Below are 18275 nucleotides of genomic sequence, written 5' to 3' on the forward strand. Positions count from 1 at the left end.
AGTTGGCTACATACTCGTATAAATTGGACCAAGACCCTTGAACTACTTACTCTAATGAATATGTAGTTATGGTTTCTAATTGTTTTGATGTAGTTGTATTCCTATAACCACTGGTGAGCTTTATTCACCTAATACAACTCTTCACCATCATACACCCACTAGGGAGAATTAGGTGGTTTTCTATAATTACAACCCTCTAATACCCTAGTGCAACCTTTGTTTTGTAGTTTATAGTTAATGTAAGGTTAACCTATATGTATCCTCACTCACTCCTTATATAGTTTTGATTAAGTAACAATAGGTTTTAAGGACCCGAAACCTTATTACAAAAGGAAAGTCTATGAAAAGATAGAGTATTTAGGAACAAAAACAAAATAGACCTCCAAAAAGAAACACAAGAGGTCACCGACAGAACTGTTGAAAAAAATAGCAAAGAAATAGCACTAGGAAAGCAAAAGGGCAACACACAAGAGAGAAAAGAACTAGCTATGTGACCTTAATCAGTTCTAGAGCCTAATTAGCTAGCATCTACTTTTTTTTCGCCATAGCCTTCACCTCATCCTTCTTGGCTGTATCATCAGTCTTTTTAGAATGGGTTGTAGTGTGTTTGTTGGGACCTTGGCTATCAACCACTAGAGGAGAGTCCTAGCCTTTATCCATGTCTAGTTTCTTCAATAGGGTAGACACATTGTCAGCCATTTGCTTAATTAACTTCTCAAGGTTGCACATCTTGGCTTCCATCATAGTAACCTTCTCCTGATTTGCATTGAAGTCTCTGTCAATAGCCCTATTCTTAGCCTCCAGTTGTGGAATCTTCTACATAATATTTTTAACATCCTCAGCATTGCCAACCACTTCTATGAGCCTATCAATATGTTGGCTGAGGGTGTGCTCATCACGTGCAGTTTTATTAACATGCATGACAACATTCCTTAGTTCCTGCATGTCACTGCCAAGTGTTTGAATTTGGCTCTTCATGACCCCAATTTCTTTCAGTATAACACCTGGGTTACCATGCATCCCTATCATAGGCTTAGGGGTACCTTCATGTCTATTCTCCCAACCCTCCTGAATCCCCTATTCCTGGGAGTCCTCATCACCCCACTCCCCCTTATCTCCTAACTCCTTACTAGGGAACTTGGATGGGCATATTTTATTTTCCAAGCATCGGGCTAGGGTATCCTCATCATCAGAAGGGGATGAAGCCCTCTTCCCTAGACTATCCTTAATCCTCTTCCCCTTTATCTTAGATTTCTTCTTATAAACCCTTAGCATATCCTCCACAAAATCACTCTCCTTATCAGAGTCAGAGTGACCTGCGGCTCTCCTTTTCTTCTTAGATCTATTTCTGGTTCCCTTTACCACATAAACCTCATCCCCATCAGCCTCATCCTAGATTTCAAAGTCATAACCCTTCTCCTGGGCACTCCCTTTCATTTCATAGTCAGCATCTTTAATACGACCCCTACTCCTCACTATTCTTTTGGCCTTTAAAGCATTCAAAATAAGCACCATAAGACTCTCATGGAAGACATGTTCACCATTTGGGTCTTTTTGTAAAGCGTGGATAGAGATAGTGATAGATTGCTTTAGATAATAAGGGAAATTAATTTTCACATTACGGCTAAAATGGTTGGCTAGCACAAAGTGGTAACCATAACATTTGGTAAATCTCCTAGCCAACATTAAATATTCCATAATAACAAAAATGACGAACTGCCATGGGCATGTAATTGAAGCTGGGTTGATGAAGGACTTACCAATTTTAACTAGGTGAGCCTTCTCAATCTCAAAGTCTACAAAATCATCCACAGCTCTATCAAATAACTTTTGTTCCCTATAGAAATTGAGACCCTCAAGCTCTAGGCTCGTAGCCTCAACAATCACCACCTCTGTGATCTCCATGCGCTGGTTACCCACCATAATCGAGCCCTCTTTCTAGGTTTTGAGAAATTGTTGCGTGATGGCGAGATTGCCTCGATTCAATCTCTCCATAAACCCAGCGAAATTTTCCCTTCTCAAAATCTCCCACACCTCTTCCTTCTTCATCCACTCCATGGAACTTCCTAGTTCAACTCATCTCCTCTCACCTCCCATTTGTAAAACACTAGAAATCACAAAGAACTTCATCTGCAACTCCCAAGTAAAGAGGGCCTAACAAATGACAGCGAACAACACCAGGGAAAAATAGACCTAGAATCTATGTGAGATATCACATAAATTTTTGGGAATTAAAGCACAAAACCCATGGTCACATACCTCAGTATCATAATCCGGTACTGACATATTCATTATTAGAAAACCTTTTGAGATGACCTCCATTTATCATTATGGAAAAGAAGTTGAGCCTGCAGTGGTAAGGGGTCATGAGTATCCCAAATAATAATTTGATCATTTCTACATGCCACATTCGTTGCCCAGTCAGCCATCCCATTAGCCTCTCTAAAGTTATGGGAAATAACGCATAATTCAAAAGAATTAATGATTTCAATAGACTCATAAATTATATTACTAATTGTCCATGAAGGTGTAGTTTTTTTATTTAGACAATTAATAATGTTGAGTGAATCCCCTTCTAACCAGATCCTTTTCAAATTCAACATTTTAGCATACAAAAGACCATGAAGAGCAGTCGAGGCTTCAACAACGTGATTTGTTTGGGTACCAATTGGAATAGCTAAGCTTCCAACATTGTCCCCTTTCGAATTCATTATCACAATACCACATCCTACAACTCCGGGGTTACCTTTCGAAGCTCTGTCAAAGTTAATCTTGTACCAATCATCAGGAGGGCAATCCCACCTAGCTTGTTCCCTAGGATTGAGCCTCTAGTCACCCAAAATCTCAGCCTTCAAATTCCAATTGAGAAGAACAATAGATTTCCATTCATTACAAGGTTTCTGATTTGGGGCTATATTTTTAATGTTCTCAATAAAAAGAGTCTTTATTTTATGGAAGACCTGAACCAGGCCGGATTCAACATCTCTGAAGATTCTATCATTACGTTCTTTCTAGATACTCCAAGCAACATACAATAGAATGAAATCCCATAGTTTACCAATCAAGGAATTTTTTGAAGGAGCCTTCCAAATATTAAAGAAGAGCTGAAGATTGGAAGGGAAAACCCATTCAACATTTAATAGATGAAATATAGAATCCCAAATCTTCACAAAAAAAGGACAATGGAAGGTTATATGATCAATAGATTCCCCATCATTCTTAAAAAGTACACATCTATTGATAATAACAATCCCATGCTTTTTAAGGTTATCTAGAGTAAGTACTTTGTTTTGTAGTAGGGTCCAAAAGAAAATGTTAACCTTGGGTGTCATACCCTTCATCCACACTTTAGCTCAACAGGGTTCATCATGGTTATCAAAAGAGTTAGCATAGGTTGAGGCAATAGAAAAAACACCATTAGGTTCTTTTCCCCACATTAGTTCATCCTCCTTTTGATTTAAAAAAAATGCATTAAGGTTCTATCCAAGTTCAGCCAAATTGGGGTCAAGTCTAAAAAGATCCACCCATCCATTGTCTATCCAATAGTCTGCCACTAGAGAACCAAACTAGGTCTTACAAAAGTCCATATACCTATTCCATCATGGGTCATCACATAGGGGGTGATCCAAAAACCAAACATCTTCCCAAAAAAGAACTCTCCTTCCATTTTCGACCTTCCATTTTATCCCTTTTCTTATGATGTTTTTGAGCTACTGAGAATTTTTCCAGATCATTGACCCCCCTTGAGCCACATTACTATTAAGGTAATGGTAGAGGTCAAGGTTATCAAAGTTATATTTATCATTCCAGATATTCTTCCATTCTCGATCCTCATTATGCCATCTTCATAATAGTTTAGCCATTAAGAAATCATTCATGGAAGAAACTCTACAAAGCCTAAGACCTCACTTCTTATATGGCATGCAAACATTTTCCCAAGCAATAAGAGGGAATCTTTTTTTATTCTCCATACCCATCCATAAAAAAGTTTTTTGAATCTTTTCAATAGCAAGGGAAAATTTCCTAGGAATTTTGAAAAGACTCAAAGCATATAGCGAGGCATTTTGCAAGATAGATTTAAGAACAACAACCTTACCAGCCTAACTAAGTAAAGATCCCTTCCAACCTTCAAGTTTTGAGTGAATTTTATCTATCAAATAATGCCAGAAACTGTTAGGAGGGGATAAACCCAAATAGGAGCCTAGAAAGGAGCCAATCTCACAGCCAATAATATTTTTAATCTTCAATTGCCTTTCCATATTAACATTCATGAAGTAAATCAAACTCTTATTCTAGTAAATAAGTTGACCAGTAGCTAGGCCACAATCCACCAAAGCCTTCTTCAAAATCCTAGCATTCTTCACCAAAGCTTCTCCCATAACAATAGAATCATCAAAAAATTGTTGATGGGAGTAGACTAAAGCCGAGGAGGAAGGATAAAGACCCACAAAGTCACCTTTAAGAACCAAACCATCTATAACTCTTCCCAAACACTCAGCTAAAATAATAAAAAGAATAGGGGAAATAGGGTCACCTTGTCTTAAACCCCTTGAAGCCTTGAAGAAAGAGGAAGGAGAACCACTCACAAGCATAGAGAAAGAAGCTAATGACACCAACATAAAAATGAGATCACGAAATCTCTTACTAAAGCCAAAAGCTTCCAAAACCTTGAGGAGAAAATGCCAATCCACTCTGTCATAGGCTTTAGAAAGATCAAGCTTAAGCAAGAAACCTTCCTTCTTGGAAACCAAAAGGGAGTGGATGTTTTCATGCACTGTAATAATGGAATCCACAATATGCTTGCCTGGAACAAACCCATTCTGTTGTCTAGAAATAATGTGAGGCAAAAGAGTCATGGTTCTCAACATAAGAACCTTGGAAATGATATTGTAAAAAGAGTTACACAAACTGATGGGTCTAAACAAGTCCATACTATTAGCTCCTGACTTTTTAGAAATGAGAGCAAGGAATGTGCCATTCAACTCTTTAAGGATATTCATGGACCCAAAAAATTCCTTCACCTCATTGCAAACATCCAATCCGACAATATGCCAGTACTTATGAAAGAAAAAGAGCAGGAAACCATCTAGACCAGGAGCTTTGTCTCCTTCAAAAGAAAAGATAGCCTGAGAAATCTCAACATTTGAGGGAATAGAGGTGAGAAAAGAATTTTGGTCTGCAGAGACACAAGAAGGGATGCATTCAAGAAAAGAATCCTATTTGTCCAAATCCAAATTGGATTCTTGCAAAAAAGATTTGAAGAAGCCCACAACCTCCCTTTTTATGGTCTTTTCATCTTCCGTAGATCCCTCATCCATTTTAAGTCTACAAATTCTATTAGCCATCCTGTGCTTGAGAGTTGACACATGGAAAAACTTAGTGTTATGATCACCTTCCTTAAGGAAGACCTTTCTAGAGTGTTGCCTCCAAAAATTTTCCTCTTTGGCTATAATATTATGCAAATCAACCATTTTACCACTTTCTTCTTCCCTTGAAAAGTTAACATAACCCTCCATTTGAATCTTGTCTTGAATATCTTTAAGCTCCTCGATAATCTTATTTTTATTCTCAAAGATATTACCAAAAGTATTTTTGTTCCAAATTTTAATCTTTTTCTTGACATTCTTGAGTTTTGTAGCTGCTTTGAACATTGGTGTACCATCAACTTGAATGTCCCACCAATCCATGATAAGGGTCTCCAAACCCGGATGATGGGTCCAAATTTTTTCAAATCTGAAAGGGAAGTTCTTATGATAATTAATCTTGTCAGCAACCAAAAAGATAGGCTAATGATCATAACCCACCCTAACATGAGCGCTAAGGTTACATTTATAAGAAAGGAGCCAGTCAATACTGATGAGAGCATGATCCAATCTGACCTAAATAAGATCATTACCTGCCCTTCTATTTGTCCAGGTGTACTCAATACCATGTAAATCAATATCATGAAGAGTGTGCTGATCAATAAACTCCATTAAGTCAATGTTGTTATCCAGTAGGGTCTGGCTCCCTCCTCATTTTTCATGTTCTTTAAGTGGAGTATTGAAATCTCCAATAACAATCCAATTGTCCTCCTCAAAGGACTTCCTCTGATTTGAAATTTCAGTCCATAATGCCTTCCTACCCCATTTAGTATTAGGAGCGTAAACATTTGTGAGGATCCAACAAAAATTATCTTTGGAATTGATGAATCTAACATTCATAAAATTTGAGTTTTGAGAGATGATTTCCCCTTGAATCCACTTACTAGACCAAAAAATAGCCAAACCTCCTGAAGTTCCTACCGAGTCATTCCCAATAATCTTCCCACACTGAAACATTGGGAGATTCTCCACCTTTTCTTTGAGCATTTTGGTTTCTTGAATCACCAAAATATCTGGCTTATTATCTCTGATCAAATTCTTCAAAATATCTTGTTTATGAGGGTTGTTTAACCCTCGAATATTGCATGAGATAATCTTCATGGTTAAAATTTGTTTTTGTTTCCAAAATAGTTCTTTGACTACCATTTGCTATGCTTCTGATGGTCTCAGCTATTCTCCTCTACTGGTTAGAAGGTTTGCCAATTGGTGAAAGCGAGGATCCAACATCCCCATGCTTATGAGATATTCCAAGAGGCTTATCTTATAAGCAATTCATGCCCCCTTTTGGCTTAGGGACTCTCTTCATAGGCTTAGGAGGTACCTGCTCTTCCTTCTCCCCTTCATTCTTCCTGTTTTTGTATTTTCCTTTATTTTTCTTTTTCCCAACTATGGACCATTCAACATTAGAAACATCCTCCTCCCACTGATCTTCCTCAACAAGAGACAAGTCCTCAACTACTCCACTAAAAAAATTTCCTTTCTTAGCCATATCCTTCATAGGGGAGTCTAAAGGAGAAGTCGGAACCATATGGGCTGCCACAAAAGAATGATTCCCACCATTCATAGTTGAAACATCTTGACCAACTAGGGTCATCTCTAGATTGTCACAGTGTTGTTTCTATACAAGAAACTCCTGGTCTTTCCCCAAGACTTCCACGGGAACCTGCCTAAGAGGGTTGACAGAAGAATCCTTCACTGAATGGCCAGCCTACAAAACACCAACATCCATGACCATGATAGATTCTCCGATAACCTTAGCAATCCCTGCATCCTTACTCAGATCTTGGGAAGAAGTGTTCCCATCTAGAGAAACTCGAGTCTTAGTACCTTTCTAAAAAATCACAAAAGAATCCTTCACAGAATGGCCAGCTAGCAAGACACCAACATCCATGATCTTAGCAGGTTCTCCAATAGCCTTAGCAGACCTTGCATCCTTGATCAGATCCATAGAAGTAGTGTTCCCATCTGGAGTAACTCCTCTGCAAACCAGAGGTCCAACATCCCTTGCCACCTCCTTCTATTGCCATACTTTTTAACCCTTCTTAGATTTCTCTCTCAAAGAGGGGCATTTTTAAGCCTAATGCCCAGATTTTTTACAATGAAAGCAAACAAAGGGGAAAGAATCAAACTCAATGCGTTGATCCCATATACCCAACTTGGATGTTAATGAGATTGATTGATGCAGTAGGCTCGCTGATTGCTTAACGTGAGGATATCCATTTAACAGAGTGGCCATGCAATATGCAGGCCACCACCTTTCCATTGTCACTGAGCCCTTCAAAAATGGACGACTCTATGTTCGTCTTCACGCATGCTAGTTTCCACATGGTATCGACTGAAGACTTAAACACGCTCTACAATATCCACATTCTTGTTATCTAGTTTTGGGTGAGAAATTGCCACCCTCTCTGTTTCAATCGCATGATCTTCTTGTCGACCTGATCTTCTATGTTGGACTTTGACAGGCCGAGACATAAACTGTACCATCATATGTTGGTAATGGTTCTTGACAAACCGTTCAGCATTCAAATATGACTATCGGACTTTGGAACTGGTCCAATGTTAAAACAATTTATTCACCTTGACAACCGAGATGATCCGAATGATGTCTAATATCACAGAAAATATAATGGACTTCATTGTCCCAGATCGGTACCATCCTGCAACCTTATTCACAAATGATACAGATGCCTTAATCCATTGCATTCAGAACCAGAAACAAAAGATTCACATGGAGAGAGGGTAATTACGAAAGAACCAATTCTTGGTGTGCAAGTAAGAGTAAAAAGAGAGGGAAAGACAAACACGAAGCTGCCAACAAAAGAAAAACTAGAATATATAATTAAAGTGCTAATTATTGTCTACATATGTGGCTCTCTGGCTAAAGGCCAGAGAGCCAAGTCTTCTCAAATCTTTCTCGTCTCTCACTCTCTTAATTCCAACTATTCCCTCAATCCCTTCTCGATCCTCTCTGCCTCTAATGTGATCTCTTTAAAAGAGATTGTAGGTAGTTATTTTAACTACCCATCTACCCGATATTCAATGCCCCTTTAAGCATTACAATGCAAATCTACATTTCTTGTTTATCATGCCAATTGTAAGCACTTGTAACCATTTCGTTACATGGACCCATTTTAATACAATGATCATACCAAATCTTAACGACTTAGCTATTACAATATTATTCATCTTGTCATAAATTTGAAGCAACTAAACCTCTCAAGGAATGTTTAGATTCTTTTACAAATAAGTTACTAAACTATGGAAATGTCGAATTCATAGGTGGAGGTGATGCTCCTGCATCATTGATTCAGGCATATCCACTCCTTGAGTTACTCTAACACAGAATCTAGCATAGCTCATCCTTTTCCTAGAAACCGTAACTAGATCTAAAGAAAGAAGCTCACCAAAGGTTTGGTTGATCCCCTAAAACACATCTTCCACCCAGAACTCAAGGGGGAGGCCAGGTAAACGAACCCACACTAGGGCTTGAATAGCAGAGTCATCCATAGCATAGACATTAGGAGACCATTTCTGGAGGACTAAGGTGTGCCTCCCCATCACCCAAGGGCTATAACCAATAATGTATCGTTTGTCTTCATTATATGAAAAATAAAATGAGAGACACCCTTTAGCCATCACAGAGACATCAACTTGACCTTTTAGACTCCATTTCTTCCGCACAAAACTCCTTACATTGTCAATGTTAGGTCTAGCCCAATAAACTGACCAACCAGAGTAGAATCCATGCTTGAAATGTTTTTATCAATGATCTGGTCAGGGATTTCAATAGAAAACTTACTTTTATCTCTTGCAGACGCATCTTTAACTGGGGGGAAGCAATATTTTCTAGTGGGTCAAATACCAAAAAGGCTTGACCATTTTTTAATGGGTTTGGGCCCTCCACCCAAGTCCACCAAATTCCCACCTCCACATGGGTCCTCCAGTGTACCTCCATCATCAGCATCTCCTGGACTTGCAGAGTCACCTGCAAACACAGATCCCAAGCCTGGCCCAGATCTTGCATGTTTGAAATTACCTTTCTTGCCTGATTCCTTTCCATCGCTACCGTTCAACATCATGTTATAAAAATAAAAATTCACTCCTTATATAGTTATGTTTTAAAGCTTGTGACAATAATGAATGGGTTTAAATAGACCAGTCAAGTTAATGGTAGCCGGGAATAGATGATTGTTCATTTTATTGTACCTAATTTGATGAAAGTTCTACAAGAATTTGTAATCAACTTAGGTAATCAACAACTAGACCAATTGACTTGTATACATCCTAATTCATTTCTTATATAGTTATGTTTAAAATCTTGTGGCCATGGTACTTGTTGATTTATTGTTTATACACATACATACATGCATACATACATATACACATATATACATATACATATGTATATATATGTACATACATACATACATACATATACATTGATCAAAAGGGCATGACAACAAAATCCTAGATTTTGGTGCAGGGGCCATAGGTCCTAAATAAGGTTCTCAAACACCACATAGGATAGTATAGAAGGTGATCAATAAGCATCCAAGTTGACACAAGATAGTTTAGACAATCTCAAATACACATTTATGCAAGTTGTTTACATGTTGTAATAAGGTTATAGGAAAGTCAAAGGTTGGTCAACAATTGGTCTGTTGTAGTTCTTTCTGGTAAGGAACATATCAGGTGGTTTTAAACCTAATACCACGAACCATAAGACAAGGACAAACCTAAGGAGTAGCTAAATCCTATATTCAGCAGGCCTAAATCTTAGTTCTAGGCAAAGATTAATAGAGTCATTAGGAATCACTTCACTTTAGGCTCTGTAGGGCCAAGGTGGGAAAACCTTAATGTTCTTCTATGATTTGTTGACAAACTTACTAATTACAGTAGCTAACTATAACCAAAGGGAAAGTAGATGCAAATAAGTAATGACCAACACTTCTAGTTTTTCAATACATAAAAAGGTAAATTGATATTCGACTAAAGATTTGGATCTCAACATAACCTAGGTATGCAATAGCAGAGAACATACAATCTCTAAGCTGATTAGTCCCTTATCCATTGGGCATCAACTAAACCTTAACATACACATGGACACCTGAAGTATAATCATATATTAAAACATATAATCTATCTATTTAGCTTGCAAATAGAAATCTATTTTCATAAGAACTCTCATTCTTATTGTAAAATCCTCCTAGTGAAACCTGCAACCCTACCAAGGTAAATAAGCATTTACTTGGCTTTTTGTTCCAATAGAAAACCTATCCAAACATGTACAACCTCAAGGGATTGCAAATGAATTTAAGCTCTTTGTTCTTAAACACAAAACATTGTAGAGAATAGAGGAAGGAGATGAGAATCGGAACAAAACTAAGAAAATGAAGCTTTGTTTTAATCTCCTTAAAATCAATACATTATCTGTATGTCAAAACTAAGAAAATACAAAATGAATGACTGTGTAGTATAAAATGCTTCAAAATAAATACACTACTACTATTCATAACAAAGGAATAATAAGAAGAAATGGTATCACAACTCTAGAACTGGAGCCAACCTTATGCTCTCACTAGTCATAAAAATTGGAACCTATACAAAGAGTAGAGAAAAAAGATTTATAGAGGAGAAGAAGGTTCTGGATCTACCATATGATTCTCATGTGCCATACTAAAATTGTCTTTATCTTGATGTTGTTGAAACTAATCTTCTTCATCTTTCTACAATCAAAACCATAAATTTTGTAACAAAATGATATATCCCCTTTAAATAATCAACAAAATATCCTCTGAAGAAAATATCAGATACAGATCATAATATGTGCTGGAGCTTCAAATTTAATCTTGGTTTTTCATGCTCTTCTTTTGTTTTGAAATTCAACTATACTATCGACAAAACTTGTCACTTCCAACTGCTTGCTTTAACACATTCAATATTCAATTTCTCCTTTAAAGATGGTCAATGAGATCAAATCCTATACAAATCTGATCAAAATATGATATTATCCCATTCTGGAAACATCAAATCAGCATTTCACTAAGGATACCCCAAAATTACAAAACCTCCTGTAGCTATTTTTGGTGAATATCTGTATAAAAAACTACAAAAATTGAAAATTCATCTCTTGCTGATTCCAATGGTATATTATAGTGTGCATTTTGGATAAAAATTGTGCCTTTGAGACTGATTTGAATTTCAAGCCCTGAGCCATGAGAGCAATAAAATAATTTTTTTGTTAAAAAAGACTATATAGTTGAAATATATAATATAATTAAATTTATTTAAATATAATATGTGCATTCAAATCATTTTGAAATCTCATAAATTCCTTTTTATTTCTCACCTTTGCCATTTGTCAAATTTTGATTGGACATCTTACCTGGCGGGCCCCACCTTCAAATTACATTCGAATCATTTAATATTCCTCTCTACAATATTATGATCTCATCATAATTTTGTAGCTCTGAATTTTATTTTTTATCATTTTCCATTTGAAATTGAAACACTTGAAATATCTCTTTAATTCATCTTGACATTATAATTTCATATCTTTGATCCTATGACAAGGTCAACATCATGACCCTTTAAATTTTATGCCCCGATCTCATGATAATTGGAGCATTGGAGCTCCTTAATTTGAAATCCCTGACCATATGACAACTCTAGTATTCATAGCATCTTATCCCAAAAAATTATCGCTTATGATCCTATGATTTTTCGTGACATCTTACGTCCTTAATATTTCATTTCCAATCATACAACTTGGCATAGCATCTTACATCTTTCTCCTTAATGTCCTGAGTTTAGGAGAGCCTCTAGTACATGCTACATGACACTTCCTCTTGGGAACATTTCATTGGTCAAAACAATCATTTAGTTGCCACCATTGAACTAGCCAGATTGGCAGGCCCCTCTACGCATGCAGTTTCCTTTTCATAATTGTCCACTTGAGACAGTCTAATAAGCATGTGTTTGTATATTAAAAGACTTGTAATGCCTCTCACACAACACATATGGGATAGATTCGATCTCATTTCCATGCAAGATTTACTCGAAAAGAAAAAATGATCCAGGTCTTAGGACTGATTGAGAAGAGGTAGGACATCACTACCTATTTGAGGTGATGCAGGAGCATCCAGAGGTATAAGGGCAATCCTGTGTCACCCAAAAAAAAATTGTACTTAGACTTAGTTTCTATTTCATGTGTTTTCATTTTTGGACACCCATTTGGGTCAAATAAAGGTTCCAACTCTCATAGTTCAACTATCAGTGTGCTAGAAAATCTCAAAAAAATAGGAGCATGCAATTTGGCCATCATTTTGGTGACCTAGAAGGTTTGAATTGGCTAGATGAATGTAATTGTGATTTAGAGCATTCCAGAAAAAGAATCAGGTCAAAAGGCCTCACGGTTTGAAAGTTATTACAATTTTTCAAGTTTTGGAGACCTCCTAAGAATGCTTCAAAGTCAAGTTAGGGGCATTAAATGACCTCAAAAAGGGCCAAAAAATAGGGGACGAGCAAAGCTGGTCCATAGGGCTGTAGAGCACTTCAAGAGATTTTCAAAAATGTAAACGGTTCATCAATCGAAGCTATGGTTCAAAAGTTATGCCTCCCGAAAGTTTGGTTACCGTTTCTGGATTCTTCTAGAATTGCACTGACTTCTAACGCAGCTTCTAGAACCTTCTATTTGGTCGGTGGATGCCTACTAGCACTTTCTAGAAAGTACTCCTAGTCCTTAACCCTCCGGGGTCTATTTAAGGAGATTTCTGGCATTGTGAAAGGTAGTTCGGAGTGGAGTTTGAGAGGAGGTACTGAAAGGAGAAATTATCTCCAGATTTATGCTATTGTAAGCCCTTAGGGCATGTTTTGAAGTTTATTTTCTCTGTACTGTTTGTACTAGCTTATTTTCTTAGTTAATATAATTTCCCCCTTTTCTATTGTGTCCATTCTATTCTTGGGTTGTGTCCCCATCATGAGGAGTGAGAAAAAGAATTCATCTAATTTTCCTAAATTAAAAATAAAATCACCAAAATTGCTCCATCAAATTTGCATAAGGATCAACTACAAAAGTTGGTATTTCTACATTGTCAAACCAAAATTTGATACATAAATGCTTCGAAATTGTACACTAGAATTATCATTGGAAATTAAACCTCTAGAATAAGTTAATTTATTCATCCATCTTGCTTACCTTACATCTAAAATAAAAAATATTAACCTAAAAATGAGAACTGACAAAAATATTGAATGCTTCCATATACTATATTCTCAACTTGTCAGACTAGAGTAAATCTTCAATCTGACTTTTTCTTCGATCACATAATTCTATTTAGATGAGTACAATGACTTAGCTTTCCATCAACTACAATGAAAAAATACTTGTACAATGTGTCTTGTCAAAAGTATCCTTTGGTTTATAAATAATCCTAGCAGAGTGCACTGGGACGTGATTAAGAGAGTTCAAGTATTTAAGGGGTACTTTGAGTATTATTTATATTTTTATGGTTATCCTATCAGACCAAGACATTCAATTTTCATTTGTGCATATTGTTGGTGTTTGAAACTACCGAACAACAAAATACTCAATACCATAATGATAATACTCATATAACCTAAGGATTAGCCAATTCCTATTAACAATTACATAAGTAAACCATGTGGACCCAACTTCAACAAAACTAAGGATGGTTTCCTACTCTTTAGGCTCTACAAAACCAAGGTGGGTATACCTAGGGATGATTCTAATGCAAACTGTTATATAAAAATGATCTTAGTTTCATTCTGATTTTCATCTTCTATCCTTAAGCACATAGACAATTTACCAATTTCTTCAATGATTTCAAGTTTATATACATCCCTCATAAGTAGATCTTGTCAAAATTCTCCTAGAGTTTACAAGTATTTATGGAAATAGTAGCTACCTAAAACTCAGAAACTAAATATAAATGAGTGGTGACCAGCATTATAACCTTGAACAAAATGGAACGAAAATGACTTTGAATTTATAATTGTTTTGACATGTAGAAGTAGAATTTACTCTCAACCATCTCTGATTTATATGACCAGTACCTTATCCATTGGGAGAAAAGAGTCAACTATTGGTAGGAGATCATGTTCAATTAACTTGTAATTGAATTTATCAACTGTAATCACCTATTTCCATTCTTATGAGATATCATTTTCATAAACTCATGAATTCTACTGATTTACTAAAGCATTTACATAATTCATTAAATTATAAGCAACAATATAGCCAATATACAATCCATCTAGACTGCATTCAATCAAATGAACCTTATTCAAATGACCTCAAAATTAATAAACTCATGAAATGGAGACAGAAAATGGTGACACAAATCTTTTGTAATTACCCTTTTGTATTATTCTTTTTGCTGACTAATTCTATAACCAATAGAAACTCAATGAAAAAACCATCAATTCATATTGATTCTGTCATTTCTATTTGTCATCAGAAAAGTACATAACTGGAAGTAAACTCAAAAAACAACTACACATGACTGGACCAACTATACTTTCTTGAAAATTGAGAACATACAAAAATTTGGACTCTCACAATGCCTTGGAAACTCATTTATATAACATGAGTTTCAACAAGTAAAGGGAAATTGTGATTGATAGGTGTCCTTTTACAATAATAAGTATAAAGACCCTTTTCAAAATATCTTGGACATCTTAATTCAAAAAGAAACAACAAAAAGCAGTTGTAGACGATAGCTGGAGCATAAAATCTTTAATTTTGTCTTTTTCTCCAACTACTCCCTATTGGTAAGGTTTTTATTTCTACAATTTCTTCCCATACAATGACTTCTCTCTTGGTGGGCCATTCGCATGTCTTGGTTGTTGCTAATTCACCAACAGATTTCTGCCACCTAGCATCAGTGATCACTTTCCCTTCTGTGGTAAATCTATTCATCTCAATTTCAATCTTGAATAGGGTATCAATAAGCTCATTAAAAACACATTCATCAATATCACCTTGGAAAATGGATGCCACTTTTGGAAAGTCTACAATATAATCAAAAGAACTAGATCATTCATTGAAATCCTTTACTTTATTACTAGAATCAAGGATAGAAATAATTAAAGAATGGAAACCACTTGTCAATACTTTCATTTTACTCTATATTACTACTAGTTTCCCTGTGAAAAATTGCAACAGATCTTTCACCTTGTCCATGCCCTCTTTTACAACAATAAATTTATCTAAGAGATCTGGCTTTTTTGCTAACAATGGTATCAATCTGTCAAAGAATTGCATATACGATCCCCATTGTTGGAAGATTGTATCAAGCCATCCTAGTGAATCTTTGCATACCTGTTCTGCAGAATGCAGATTGATGAATGCACTATAGGCATCTTGAGATATTCTCTTCAAAGTGCTTATTCATTGGCTTAGTACATTCATCATAACATTTTTCTTTGTTGCCCTATCAGATTGAGGAGCTTCTATTTCTACATTGACCATAGGCACTAGCACTGTTACCCCTATAGGTATCTCTTATGTTTGAGCCTCTACTTCTACAGTGTGCCTTTCTTCTTCCAATTGCCTTGGTGCATGTTATGCCTTTGTTGTAGGCTTGAGTTGCTCTTTGAGGGATGCCACTTCTACTTCAAAGTTCTGGATTTTCCCTTCCAACTCTTCTATTCTATATTTTTGCACATAGCTCATCTTCAGGTCCTCTTCATACAACTTCCTAACATCTAGACACTCATTGTAGATTGTAGCTAACCTGTCCTCAATTTGATCTACTTTTGCCTCATTCAAGAGTGCAAAGTGTTTGACCAGGCTAGAAATTTCTTTTCAAGTAGTATTATCTAGTGTCCATTCAATCATATTACCTTGTGTAGTTTCCTATATGTCTATCAGCTTAGGATTCTTTGTGTTAGTGGAAACACTCCACACTACTAGGGTTTTTGTATCTACATTGAACCTTGACCCCCTCTTCAGTCCCTCACTGCCATTGGCCTCATAGCTGATGGCTTTGTCTTGTCTTCTCATTTGATCAAGAAAAAAGGCCCTCTCAATATCCCAATTTGGTATTAAAATCATACCACTCCTATGTACCAACTCCCTAGCCTCTGTAGGGGTCATTGTTTCACTATCTAGGTCATAGGCAAGTAGTTTATCCAATAATTCTTTATTTTCCTCAAGATCTTCTCCTGGCATAAGGCTCAATGTGAGTTCATTCTGTTTTATTTTATAAAGAAAACTTTTAAATTCTGACGATTTGATGAAATCATCATCTTCCATAAACTTTTCATATTGGATGAGTCTATCATCCAATCTTGATGCTGCAATTTGGAGATCACTAGAGGCTTTTCCTGCCTCTATAGCCCTTTGATGTAAATAATTTTTCCTAATATCAAAAAAATACTCATCATTCCCTTGCATCCCTTGTAAGGCTCTACTCACAACCCTCTCTGGGATGTGCATTGCTTTCTACCTTTTATTGCCCTTTGGCACCCATGTTGAAGATGATGGTTGCTCCTCCTCCAACTCAATTGCTAACTATACATCTAGCTCAGGGGATTCTCTGTTTATAGTGGCTTCCTCTCCTTCTGGCTCATGTGGCATCGGAGACATGATGTATTCAAAATTCTCTACCATCTTCCTCAAGTTACCAGGGTAGGGAATCTCTATATAGAAACCTTTAAAATTAAGGTTTGTTCTTTTCATGGTCTCCTCCACCTTCCTTAGTTCAGCATATTTTCCTAATAGTGCATCAGCCTCCCCTATTGCTACTATGTTAGAAATTAAATCCTCCATAAGGATTGGCTTTCTTGGAGGTAGGATGTATTTCCTAATGGCCTTTACCTCATCTGTAATATAATTTTCAGGATCATACATCCTATAAGGCCCAGTAGAAAAATTTTACTAGCCTGGGTACTCACTCAACTCCTCATATGCATTTTTTCCTATTTCGAAATCCCCTACCTTAAATGTTCTACAAACAAATGTGGGCTTGTGTAGAGAAGGAGGGATCATTTCTTTGTTCATCAGTAAAAACTGCCAAAAGAATTCAATAATGGCCAATCTAGGGGGTAGATATTTGGGTAGAATGTGAGGAGGTTGTGGGCATGCATATATTCTCATCAATTTACACTCCTTAAACAAAAAGATGTCCCCCCAGTTATGATCTAATTTTATTTTCTCATCTAAAAATGAAGGCCTAAGAAAGGTCTTCAAAACATTTGGTGTCCTAAAGAAGGTATGCTCCAATTGCCTCATAATAACAGAACTAAACAAATTAAAGAATACAAGTGCATTTGAATAATGGAAATTCTTATCCCAAATGTGAGTCCAAAGTTGCACAGGTAACTCACCAAATTCATTAGAAGTCTGATCAATGAAATCCTAGCCGATGTGACCAAAGTTGTAATATAAGATTAGGTGCATTAGCAATGAATAATGGTGGAACTTGAAATCCTTCATTTCTCCCTTCTTTGCATTGACAATTTGATTGTGCATGCTATCCATGATGAACACCACATAGTCATACTCTTTGTGGTGGAAGGGGTCTTGTATGCCACATGTCATTAGGAACAAGGAACCATAGACATAATCCTCTGCACAATCACTTCCCAGCACTTTGTGTAGACCATATACTATATTTTTGAAATAATTCTTGAATCTGCTCAAGGAAAAATGATCCCCCACCTTCTTTGGAATCAAGCATACCTTTTTTTACATTATAAGGAATGTGGGGCAGCATGACATTGTTCACAAAATAGGTCTTATTGCTCCCAAATTTCCTTTGCAATTCTTCAATGTCAATAGGCACATCCATTTGCCCTTCTAATCTAAAAGCTTCTATGAAAGAAGTTCTATCTAGTGTGCATAAAAAGCTCCCGTTATGCCTTTGGAATGTCCTGGTGACTGGA

Source organism: Cupressus sempervirens, chromosome 10 (genome assembly GCF_028749045.1).
Source record: "Cupressus sempervirens isolate cs-2001-9-10 chromosome 10, ASM2874904v1, whole genome shotgun sequence".
NCBI lineage: Eukaryota > Viridiplantae > Streptophyta > Pinopsida > Cupressales > Cupressaceae > Cupressus > Cupressus sempervirens.